Source organism: Dama dama, chromosome 9, assembly GCF_033118175.1.
Source record: "Dama dama isolate Ldn47 chromosome 9, ASM3311817v1, whole genome shotgun sequence".
Lineage (NCBI taxonomy): Eukaryota > Metazoa > Chordata > Mammalia > Artiodactyla > Cervidae > Dama > Dama dama.
Window position 1 is genome coordinate 44,375,366 of NC_083689.1, and position 13,470 is coordinate 44,388,835.

At 34.1% G+C, this 13,470-nt stretch overlaps 1 pseudogene; it reads left to right on the forward strand.

Moving 5' to 3' along the window:
- The first annotated feature begins 6,400 nt into the window (after nucleotides 1–6,400).
- On the forward strand, nucleotides 6,401–10,335 carry LOC133062853 (olfactory receptor 2L3-like; annotated as a pseudogene).
- The last annotated feature ends 3,135 nt before the right edge of the window (nucleotides 10,336–13,470 follow it).

The window sequence follows — 13,470 nt, forward strand, 5'->3', positions numbered from 1 at the left end:
TGGTAAAGTTGCAAGTTACAAAATTAATACACAGAAATCTGTTGCATTTCTATATACCAACAGTGAGAAATTAGAAAAAGAAATCCAAGAAACAATTCAATTTATTATCATATCAAAAAGAGTAAAATATCTAGGAATAAGCCTACCTGAGGAGACAAAAGACTTGTACTGGGAAAACTAAGATCTGATGAAAGAAACTGAATAAGACATAAACAGATGAAAACATATACCATGTTCATGGATTGCAAGAATCAATATTGTCAAAATGACTATACTACCCAAGGCAATCTACAGATTCAAAGCAATCCCTATAAGTTTACCAATGGCATTTTTCACAAAACTAGAATGGAATATCTCAAAATTTGTATGGAGACACACAACAATTTTGAGAAAGAAAAATGGAGATGAAGGAATCAGGTATGTGTCTTGAGACTGTACTATAAGGCTACAGTCATAAAAACAGTATGGTACTGACACAAAAATAAAAATAAAGATGAATGGAACAGGATAGTACATCCAGAAATAAAAACATACACCTATGGCCAATTAATCCATGACAAAGGAGGCAAGACTACACAATGTTGGAAAGAAAGTCTCTTCAACAATTGTTGCTGGGCAAACTGGACAGCTACATGTAAACAATGAAATTAGATTAACTCTGTATACAAAAATAAGCTGAAAATGGATTAAAACCTAAATGTGCGACCTTTCACTATAAAACTCTTAGGGGAAAACATAGGCAGAACACACTCTGACAAAAATCACAGCAATATCTTTTTCAAATTTTTTTTCTCCCAGAATAATGAAAATAAAACCAGAAATAAACAAATAGTATCTGCAATAAATCTAAAAGCTTTTGCACAGAATAAATAAATAAACAAAATGAAAAGACAAACCAGAGACTGGTAGAAAATATTTGCAAATGATGTGACCATTAAGTTGGCACTATTGGGTAGACTCTGGGAGTTGGTAATGGACAGAGAGGCCTGGCATGCTGTGTTTCATGGGGTTGCAAAGTTGGACATGACTGAGTGACTGAATTGAACTGAACTGAACTGAGTGGTAAAGTAACTTCCTGCCAATACAGGAGACATAGGAGATACAAGTTTAATCCCTGGGTCAAGAAGATCCCCTGGAGAAAGGCATAGCAATTCACTCCAAAATTCTTACCTGGAGAAGCCCCATGGACAGAGGAACCTGGCAGGTTACAGTCCACAGAGTCACAAAGAGTCAGACATGACTGAAGAGACTCAGCATGCACTCCAAAATTAACAAATACCTGATAATGCTAACAGCATCAAAATAACCCACCCCCAAAATGGGCAGAAGACCTAAATGGACACTTCTCCAAAGAAAACAAACTGATGGCCAATAGACATATGTAAAGATGTTCAGTATTGCTAATTATTAGAGAAATGCAAATCAACTATAGTGAGATATCACCTCACACCAGCCAGAATGGGTATCATCAAAAATCCACAAATAAATACTGGAGAGGATGGAAAGGGAAGGGAACCCTCCTACACTGTTGGTAGGAATGTAATTGGTACAGTCACCATTGGGAACAGTAAACAGGTTCCTTAGAAAATTGAAAATAGAGTTAACATATGACCCTGCAATCCCACTCCTGCACATATATCCAGAGTAAAACATGATCCAAAAGGGTACATGTGCCCCAATATTAATTGCATCACTATTTACAATAGCTGAGACATGGAAGCAAGCTAAATATCTATCAAAAAAGGAGCAGATAAAGAAGATGAGTTACATACACACAATAGACTATTACTCAGCCATTGCAAAGAATGAAGCAATGCCATTTGCAGCAACATAGATGAATCTAGAGTGCCATACTGAGTGAAGTAAGTCAGACAGAGAAGGAAAAATATTGTATGGCACCCCTTATGTGTGTAATCTAAAACAAAATGATACAAATGAACTTATGTACATATAACTTATGGTTGCTGGGGGGAAGGGGTAGTTAGGGAGTTTGGGATGACCTTGTACACACTGCAATGCTTAAAATAAATAACCGACAAGGACCAACTGTATGGCACATGTTACTCAGTGTTGTATGGCAGCCTGGAAGAGAGGGGCGTTTGGGGGAGAGAGAACACATGTATATGTATGGCTGAGTCCCTTCACTGTTCACCTAAAATTTTCATAACATTGTTTGTTAACCAGCTATACCTCAGTACAAAATAAAATGTTTGTTTGTTTGTTTTTTAATGCATTGAGACAGAATCATGATTAGCAAAGCTGTGTGGAGAAAAGGACAGAGAATTTTTGTTTATATGGTGAGATGTTTCATATTGGGATAATAAAAATGTTCTGAAAATGAATGGTGGTGATAATTTCACAAAAATTTGGATGTACTTAGTGTCACTGGATTGTGCAAATGAGATGGTTAAAATGGTAAATTTTGTTAAAAGTCAAAAAGTCAAAGTGAAGTCACTCAGTCGTGTCTGCTTCTTTGTGACCCCATGGACTGTAGCCTACCAGGCTATTCCATCCATGGAATTTTCCAGGTAAGAGTACTGGAGTGGGTTGCCATTTCCTTCATCCAGGGGATCTTCCTGATCCAGGGATCGAACCCAGGTCTCCCACATTGCAGGCAGACGCTTTACCATCTGAGCCAGAAAACAAATGCATTAAACTACATTAGTAACACCACTTACCAAGGGAAACAAGTCATAATGCAAATACTTAGACCAAAGGAAATCTAAGAACATTTATAACATCACCTGTAATAAAAAATGCAATTGAATATTATCTAAACACTATCACATCAGAGTACTGCTAATACTTTATTATCTATTATAAAATTATAAATGTGTTTTATAATTAATGGTAATAATGGTAAACTACAATATAAAGAAAACAACTTGAAAATAAATAACATCAAAAAATTTAAAATTCCACATTAATTGTTTGAAATTTTTAGAATTTCTCCTTATGATTCCATGTTAAATGCATCACATTTCATTTTAATGTATTCAATTTCTACTTAATATGTTCAAAACTGAAAAATAAAGTGCTTCCACATTACAGGTACACCTAACAAATATTTCAAATTTGTTTCCAGATCCCTGTAATAAAGCAAATATGGCCATAAAGAGAATCATATACAACTTTTTTTTTGTTTGTTTCCTAGTACATATAAAAGCTATGTTACATTCTACTATATTCAAGTAAGTGTGTAGGAGCATTGCTTCTAAAAAGGTACATAGCTCCTTTTAAAAATACTTTATTGCTGAAAAGTTCTTGTCATCACCTGAGCCTTCAGAGAGTCATAATCTTTTGGCTGTTGGGGGGTGTGAAATACTGTAAGAATTACCAAAAGATGACAAATACACAAAGTGAGCAATACTATTGGAAAAATGGCACTGATAGACTTGTTCAACACAAGGTTGCCAGAAAATTTCAAATTGAAGAGCAATAAAGTGAACACAATAGAAAGAAGTACTCCAGTATTTTATGCACTTACTGAATTACAAAATAGAAGATATATGATTCCATAACCCTTTAGAGTCATATTAACACTGGAATAACTTGAGTAAAAATATTTTGTTTCTTTTCACACCAAATTGACTCTTAACATATCTATAAAAATATCTAAGGACATTCATTTTCAGCACTTCTTCCCCACTCTTGGCTTATGACTAATCTGAGCTGTTAGTGACTTAACCTCCATTAATGGACTTTCCAAGGTGAACACACACAATATAAACGTTACACTGAATTTCCAGTTAGAGTAGGCCAGGGATTGTGGTTGCTGGAGAGTGTTCATGGAATTATCTAAAACATCAAGTGCAGGGGTGAGAGATGAATATACGTATTTGTAAAATTTTCAAAATGGTGTCAATCCTAATAATTACTGTGAAGAAGTAGTGAAACACAGTGAGATTAATGTTATAGTCAATAGTTGATATTATTAACAAACTTCTTTTTTGGATTTCATTTACTAATAAAAATATGGTCACCTTCCTATGAGCACAGTAGTTAGCATGGTTCCAGAGTAAATTTAGTATTTTTATGCACATTTAACTTATATGAATCTGCTATTTTCAATTAAATTGTTTCTTGTCTTCATCTTTTGCAAAAATATAAAATGGAGCTTCTAACAAAGGCAAAATTATAATCACCTAATTTGAGACATTTCTGAGGTAATAAAGCATTTTCCAAATTTCAGAACATCTTGTGCAATACTCAGGTATTCTTAAAAATATCAATAGCAGATATATTACAGTTACCCAGGTTTTTTTCCAAACACAAATTGTACTAAGTGTACTTCATCCCTGTGTTTAATTTTTGCATTTTATTTTTTTAACTTTCCATACATATCACTAAAATACCAATGGAATAATAATACATCTTCATTTGTAATCTAAGATACTTTGTTAAAATCATATCATAATGAATATTAGAACATTTTGTGAACCATACCGTCTGATAAATTTTGAGGTGACAAGGGTGTAGATGAAAGTGACGTGGTTATGTAGATATTGCTGTTAGTGGTGATGAAGAAGGTAAATGTTACAACTACTGTTCAGTGATCACTTATTCTAGGCATGTGTAATGTCACCAGTATACATTTTCTCATACAATCTTGTAATAACTTTTTTCTAGCATTATTAAGGCATCGCCGACTCAATGGACATGAGTTTGTATAAACTCTGGGAATTGGCGATGGACAGGGAGGCCTGGTGTGCTGTGGTTCATGGGGTCGCAAAAGAGTTGGACACGACTGAGCGACTGAACTGAAGCTACAATTGACAAATAAAATTGGTATATATTTAAGGGATACAGATTGATGTTTTGATATATGTACACATTCTGAAATAATCATTAAATCAATGTCATTAACATATAATTCAACTTGCACGGTCACCTTTTTATTTCTGTTTAAGTTACTTAGTACTTACTTTCCTATAACTTTGTAAGTGTGCAATAGACTATTTACTTTTCACTATTGTTTACTATTTCCATCGTTCTGCATTAAATCTACAGAACTTTCTCATCTTGTATGATGGAAGCATTTCAGCCTTTGACCCAAATCTCTCTATTTCTAACTCCCTTTAGGCTTTCTACTCTCTGGTTCTGTGAGCTTGACTATTTTAGATTTCAGGTAAAAGTAAATTCAAGCAATATTTGTCCTTCTGTGTCTGTCTTATTTTGCTTTGCATAATGTTATCTAGGTTCATCCATGTTGATGCAAATAGAAATATATTATTTTTAAGACTATGTAATATTTCAATGACAAGTATATTTTTTTCCATTTAGAAAAATCAATTTATTTATTAATAGACAATTAGTTATTGCAGACAGTGCTGAAATAGGCATAAGAAGATATCTCTTTCTAATATTAATTCATTTCCTTTGAAACATATTTATAGATGGATTGCCAGATTTATTTTTAATATTTTGAGAAATCTTCATACTATCCATAGTGGTTGTTTCAATTTACATTCCCACCAAGACTGAAGAAGGATTCCCTTTCTCCACAAGCTTGGCAACACTTGTCATAGTTCTTTGGTATTAACCATTCTAACCATGTGAATTATATTTTATTGTGATTTTTGTATGCTCACTTATAGAGGCCCATAGAGTTAAATTCATTAATCTCAGTTTACATGTCTAGTAGAACTAGGATTAGATATAATTTTGACCCTAAACTATAAAGCCTAGTAAACTGATCTTTAATATGAATCCAAGCTCAAAGTATATATGTAGTAATCATTTTCAATTCTCTCTCAAGATATTAGCCTATCCATTTTCCTAGTTTTCTAACTAATAATATGACTCATTATTGTGAAATCTCATGAAATATATTATTTAGAAGCACACACAAAAAAACTAGGTAATTGTAATACATCCACTATCTCTAATAATACATGAATAATTTCTATAAGATAAACTTCTGGTTTAGAAAATACATTGTTGCTTCAGATATGTCTCAAATGTAGCTGTAGCTATTTTGCCTTTAGGTTCTGTGTATTATAAGCTGCACATACAAATATTGTGTATGCTAGATATCATAAGTTTCATGCTTTTACCTTCTTGTGTACAATTAAAAATACATACTTAAATATTTAATAAGAATATTAATTCAAAATCCCTAAAGTAATAAAAATGATACACTCTTGGTCCTTTTTAGTAGAATCTGTTGTATAGAAACTTGCAAAAGTATGGAATTTTAAGTCGTATTCCATTAAAGAATACTGTGGAGAATTATGCTTGGCTGGACCCCAGAGATATTGTTCTGGTGATTCAGAATATTTGAAAGCCATTTTACAATACTGTAAATTCTAAATAACTACTGGCAATACAAACTAATTATTATCTTTGGATATTCAGGTACAACTATGATCAAAAATTTCAAAGAATTTAGGCAGACTTTATGGTGACGGTAAGTTCAAAACTCTCTGAAAACTAATCTGGTATCTTTTTTTTTAAACCGGATTTCTGTATCTCTGGTGAGTAAGGAATTTTCCTTTGAAAAAAGACAACCCTTTACACTATTTCAGGTATCTTTCAAAGAGAGGATATTACCCATGTATATCTGGTCAAGAGTATGTTTTTGTTTGTTACAACTAGACCATTAAAAAAAAAAACTAGTCTAAAATATTTTATAAAACTTCTAGCAAAACCAACTTAAAGTTTCCTTGGTAAATTCACATTCTTGCTTCACCTATGAAAATTGATCACACCAAACATCCCAGATACATTAGTAATCAAAAGTTATTTCTTTGAGACTACTTTTGGTCAAAAGCAAAGTTGTACAGGAAAAGAAAATCTCTACTTCAAAAAACCATGCCATTGTTTCACTCATGGTGGTCATCTCATCAGATCTGCCACTTGATTAAGGTATAGTTTTAAATAATTCACTGCACCCCTATAGAAAGGAATTTTCACTGTTTTAATAATGAGACTGCATTTGAAAATCTATTTCTTCTATAAGAATCAGTAGTATGTGCCTTTTTCATCATTTAATTTTCAACTGAATAAAGTACAGAAAAAATCTATTCAAGGAATTAATATATATTGAATTTAGGTAATGGCAATTTGCAACTCATTTTGATATTGGGCAGCCATTGAAGATTAGTCATTAAATTTCCCTCATCATGATGTAGGGGTTAACTGAATAATTATTCTGAATATATACATTTACAACCTGATTTTCAAAGGAGATAATATGGCTGTATCTTTGGAATCAAAAACTTATAGGTAGAGACATTTTGTATTGGTGGCCAGATATGAATTAAGGTTAATTTAGAGGCTCTGAGACTAATGTGTACATTTTCATTAGCATTGAATTGTTGGAGGGAACAAGTGAAAATATGGTAAGGACAGCAGAAAATAAGGGAAAAGAGTTTTCAGTAAAATGTAAACACTAGACCAGTTTATTTGGGCATAAAATAACTTCTATGTACATCTTAACACTCTTTCATCTATAGTAAATTTGCATTTTAATGTTTCCATTTATTTTATTTTAGTTTAAAGAATTTAAAAAGAGAACTATTATTGTTTCATAATGGTTACCTCAAAATTTTTGAGGGATGAAATGCTCCCTGGATATCCAGTGGTTAGGACTCAGTACTTTAACTGCTGTGGCCCTGGTTTGTGAACTAAGATTACACAAGAGAAAAAAAAAAAAAAGGGACAAAGCATAATATCTCTTTTAAATAATTTAATATACAAATATCTATCTATTCATCTAACATCTAAATTGCTAGCATGGAATCAAAGGAAAGTCATTTAAGGTCTCTGACTATTTCATCATCATCTATAAAATGTCAGTGGTATTATCAACCTTTAGAGTTGATTAAATAATTCTGGTACAAGTCAGTTACCCAGTGAGGCTGGTAAATAAAAATTTATATCTCTAACTTATCTAGCTGTACTTTGTACAGTTTCGAAGCTTGTTTGTCCAACTCACTAAGAAATAATCTGATTTCTTTTTATCCAGCATTTTCCCATATTTAAAATGATACGCTTATGTTCTAATGTTTGATTCCAAAATGAAACCAGTCTTTGATCTGTGACACAGGCTAATGGATGAAAGGTGCCCCCTCCTTACATCACTACCTTCACCCTTTTCCTCTCTTCTCATGCTCCCCATATTTACATCCCGCTTTGTGTCTGGGGAAATGGGCTGATGACATTGTTTTATCTTCTAGAATTTATTGGTTTCATGTAAAAATATAATAATTGTGAAACTATTTTATTTGCCATTTCTGCATATATTTCTCCCAACTGTATTATTATAATTTCTTTCAAGTAGCTTTTGGGCTCCGCTAGTGGCTCAGATGGTAAAGAATCTGCCTGCAATGCAGGAGACCTGGGTTCAATCCCTGAGTTGGGAAGATTCCCTGGAGAAGGGATGGCTACCCACTTTAGTATTCTTGCCTGTAGAAGTCCACGGACAGAGGAGCCTGGTGGGATAGAGTATATGGGGTTGCAAAGAGTTGGGCATGACTGAGCAACTAACATTCCTTATGTTTATAGCTGATATGTTGTTAATTGCTAATTTTTTCTCAAGGAGTGTTAATGTTTTCATAAAACATCATTTAATAAATTGTTTCTCATTTTTTCCGTGTCCTTTCCAAGGTTTCTGAATATTGTCACTGACATGACAATTCTGAAGAAATGTTTTTGCTTGATATATTCACTCCATTACTATTGTAGCATAGGCATTTTTCAGAATATCAATGATATGTTGGCTTATCTTGTATTAATTCTCTAAATCTCTCATATTTTCTAAATATCAAATTTTTATATTTTATTGTTATGATTTCCTTTCTGGTAATTTGTCACCCATTTATCTTTCAAAATTTTAATTGAATATTAATTATTATCTTTTTCAATTTTCCAGAGCTTTTTCTTTATGTTACTTGGCATCTCCTTTTATATAAAGCTATATTTGTCACTGTGATTTAACAACTTCTCAAATTTCTCTGAAGATATGACAATTTTTTATTAAGATTTCTTATATTTTTGTCAATAACTTTTAATTCAGTGTCTGTGTAAGTGTTTATTTGTGTATCTCTCTTTCATTTGAAAAATTCCTCAGAAGTCTGATAACCTGTGGTCTTAGAGCAATACAATAAAGCTGTAATTATTGCAACCCCTTTTTTTAGAAAAGCATTCTGAGTTTGCTCACTGATGGAATTTTCTCTAGAGAGTATGCCCACTCTTTTACATTTAGAAGACTCTCAGGTTGTTTTTTGTTTCCTTCTCCAGTTAAGGGAAGGAATAATTGTTTCTCAAAATTTCTTATTCCCAAACTTTCTGAACTCTCACACCCATGATTCTCCGCTCAAGTTTCTTCTCTACTTTCACTATTTTTTCTTTATCCTTATGTGAGATGAGTTTTATGATGGAGATGCGCTAAAAATATGCATTCATAGTCCCATACTTATTGAGAAGTGGGAAGAATTTTAATAAAGCAAAAAGGAAAAAAGAACCAGAGGGAAATGTGTCATAAAGCAAAATATGATGCTATATAAACTTTGAGAAGCAGCTGGAGAGAATGCATGTCTTTTTCAGGAGAGCTTGAGCTGAATTATGGAAGCTACAGTGAAATTAGAAGATAAATTCTCAGGAAAAGGGTCTGATTTAACTAGAGCTTTCAGAAATGGGGTGAAGAGGAAGAAGACAATGGCTTGACACAAATGCTATTTGGTAATAAGGTTTCATAGTAAACTTCCAAAACTTCCATCGAGTGTTGGATTCAAAGCTTATTCTTCTTGACTTTAGGAGGTGCCGAAGCATTAATATTGGCATCTATGGCCTATGATCATTATGTGGCTGTTTGCTTTCCTCTCCACTATCCTGTTTGTATGAGCAAAAAAAGTGTGTGTCCTTATGATAATAGGATCTTTGATAATGGGATCTATCAACTCTTGTGTTCACACTGTATATGTCCTCCATCTCCCTTATTGCTGATCCAGGGCCATCAATCATTTCTTCTGCGATGTCCCAGCCATGGTGAACCTGGCTTGCATGGACACTTTGGTTTATGAGTACACAATGTTTGTGAGCACTGCCTTCTTCCTTGTGTTGCCTTTCATTGGTATTGCCTATTCTTATGGCCATGTTCTCACTGCTGTCTATTGCATGCACTCAGCAGAAGGAAGGAGAAAGGCCTATTCAACTTGCAGTACCCACCTCACTGTGGTGACTTTCTACTATATGCCCTTTGCTCACACGTATCTACACCCAAGCTCTCTTCAGTCTCCAACAGAGGACAAGGTTCTGGCTATCTTCTGCACTCTTCTGACCCCAATGCTTAACCCCATCATCTACAGCTTGAGAAACAAGGAGGTGAAGTGAGCCCTGAGGAGGGTGATTCATAGAATCTGTTCTGTAAAAATGGATACAAGCTATTTAGCTTAGTCCCCAGGCTTCAGTAACATGTTACTTTAGCTCTGTGTCATCATAAAGAAAAGTAATATGATATGTCTAAAGTGAAGGAACTGAAATTAATAGAGATGTTTAAAAATTTGAAGCTTTTATATAATAATTTGATATTCTAAGGCTTTATTTTTGTTTTTATGTGATCCCTTTTTTCCCATCAAGATAAAGAAAATGTATTTTCAATTAATTTGTGGGAAAAAATGTTTTACTAACATATACAATAAAGAACACAAATGGTATTGCCTTAACAGAAGCAGAAGATATTAAGAAGAGGTGGCAAGAATACACAGAAGAACCATACAAAAATGACCTTCATGACCCAGATAATCACGATGATGTGATCACTCACCTAGAGCCAGACATTCTGGAATGAGAAGTCAAGTGGGCCTTAGGAAGCATCACTACAAACAAAGCTAGTGGATTGATGGAATTCCAGTTGAGCTAATTCAAATCCTAAAAGATGATGCTGAAAGTGCTGCACTCAATATGGCAACAAATTTGGAAAACTCATCAGTGGCCACAGGACTGGAAAGTCAGTTTTCATTCTAGTCCCAAAGAAAGGCAAAGCCAAAGAATGTTCAAACTACTGCACAGTTGCACTCATCTCACACGCTAGCAAAGTAAGGCTCAAAATTTTCCAAGGCAGGCTTCAACAGTACATGAACCATGAACTTCCAGATGTTCAAGCTGGATTTAGAAAAAACAGAGGAACCAGAGGGCAAATTGCCAACATCTGTTGGATTATTGGAAAAGCAAGACAGTTCCAGAAAAACATCTACTTCTGCTTTATTGATTACGCCAAAGCCTTTAGCTGTGTAGATCACAATGAACTGTGGAGAATTCTTCAAGAGATGGGAATACCTGACCATCTGACCTGCATCCTGGGAAATCTGTATGCAGATCAGGAAGCAACAGTTAGCACTGGACATGGAACAACAGACTGGTTCCAAATGGAGAAAGGAGTATGTCAAGGCTGTATATTATCAGCCTGCTTATTTAATTTATATGTAGAGTACATCATGTGAAATGCCAGGCAGGATGAAGCACAAGCTGGAATCTAGATTGCCAGGAAAAATATCAGTAACTTCAGATATGCAGATGACACGACCATTATGGGAGAAAGTGAAGAACTAAAGAGCCTATTGATTAAAGTGAAAAAAGAGAGTGAAAAAGTTGGCTTAAAACTCAACATTCAGAAAACTAAGACCATGGCATCTGGTCCCATCACTTCATGACAGATAGATGGGGAAACAATGGAAACAGTGAGAAGCTTCTTTTGGGAGGGGCTCCAAAATCACTGTAGATGGTGACTGAAATTAAAGGCCCTTGCTCCTTGGACGAAAAGCTATGACCAATCTAGACAGCATATTAAAAAACAGACACATCACTTTGGCAACAAAGGTCCATCTGATGACAGGAAGCCAGTGATGACATTTTACTAACGCAGAAAAATGTAACAGTCTCTTACTGTTCAAGGATTTATCTCATGTCTCTTTAATATATGACTCTAAAATTTGAGGAAATTAAAAAATATTATTAACAATATTTAAAGGACAAAAATGAAAATTACTGCTTCAAACCAGTTAGCAAATACTAGCACTTCATATATTGTGGGAAACACAAAGACACCTTTCACAAGACACCAATGAGCCAATATGACAATTTCAAGTTAATATAAAATGTTTGTTCTTTCATTGTAACAAACCATTGTGTCATTTAAAAATTCAGTGTTTTCTACTTGTACATTTTTTAATCTCTCTCTTGCTCAGTCCTTGTATTTATTGCCCTACATCAGATTCGCACTCTTTCTTTACAAGGGTCCTTTTTGACAAGATTTTCCAACTAAATCAAAATGAGATTTGGAATTAAACAGGATTAGAAGAAAAATCTTACTTTCTGACATCTCAAATGCTGTGCGCCTTTCAAGTTTCCTGGAAATGTGTCTCTCTGGGGAGCATTTCAATTACAATTATTACTTATTCTCATAGTCTAGGAAAGTCTGGAGTTGATCATGTTACTGTGACTGTAGTCTCCCAACATAAGACTCTGTTCTTCTTCTATCTCTATTTAAATCCAGACAGACTTGAAATTCCTCTTGGAGTTATACAGCCAAAATACATATTGATGATGTTATGTTCATTAGTGTGAGAAGCAATTATCTCCTTTGAGCTGGTGCATCCCTACACCTGCAGGATCATACAGCACAACTTCCTACCTAAAACTTTCTGCTGTCTTCACACTAAATTGAAGGCATGTGTGTGTGCTCAGTTGTTCAGTTGTGTCTGACTCTTTGCAGCCCCATGGACTATAGCCCACCAGGATCCTCTGTCCATGGGATTTGACAGGCAAGAATACTGGAGTGAGTTGCCATTTTCTTTTCCAGAGAATCTTCCCAACCCAGGGATTGAATCCATATCTCTTGGGTCTCTTGCATTGGCAGTCAGATTCTTTACCACTAGTGCCACTTGGGTAACAAATGGAAGGCTGATATCTGCATAAACTGGGATAACTCACTTTTTTTTAAAATTACTGCTATCATTCCATGGATCACTTACTGTTTTACCTTTCTAAAAATTGTGATCAGTACTTCACAAATCACCCATGTGTTATCTTTCATTTTCTATCCCCCAAAAAGTAACCCTTTTTACAATTTGTGTTAGCATAGAATCATTAACCCACTCAAATTTTTGTGTAGATCATGTGCTTTTTTTGCTTCTTCTCTTAAACCTTATGTCTGTCAATATTTACTTGTGCTTTTGTAAGTTATTAATCTGCCTTGCTACTGAATACTTCATCTGGTTGCTATCCTCTACTTACTTACATATTTTTATTAATGAACATATTTGAATGCTCTAGGGTTTAATGATTACAAATTCTTCTGCTATGAATAATTTGAACATACATTTTGGAGACTCTGTGGAAGAATATCTTTGGAAGTAAACTCAGAGTGGAAGTCCTAAGTCATTGGAAATACTTTTATCTTTTTTCCCTGGTTTGTTGAGGTAAAATTTATACACACACACATACTCTCACACATGATGCACAAAATTA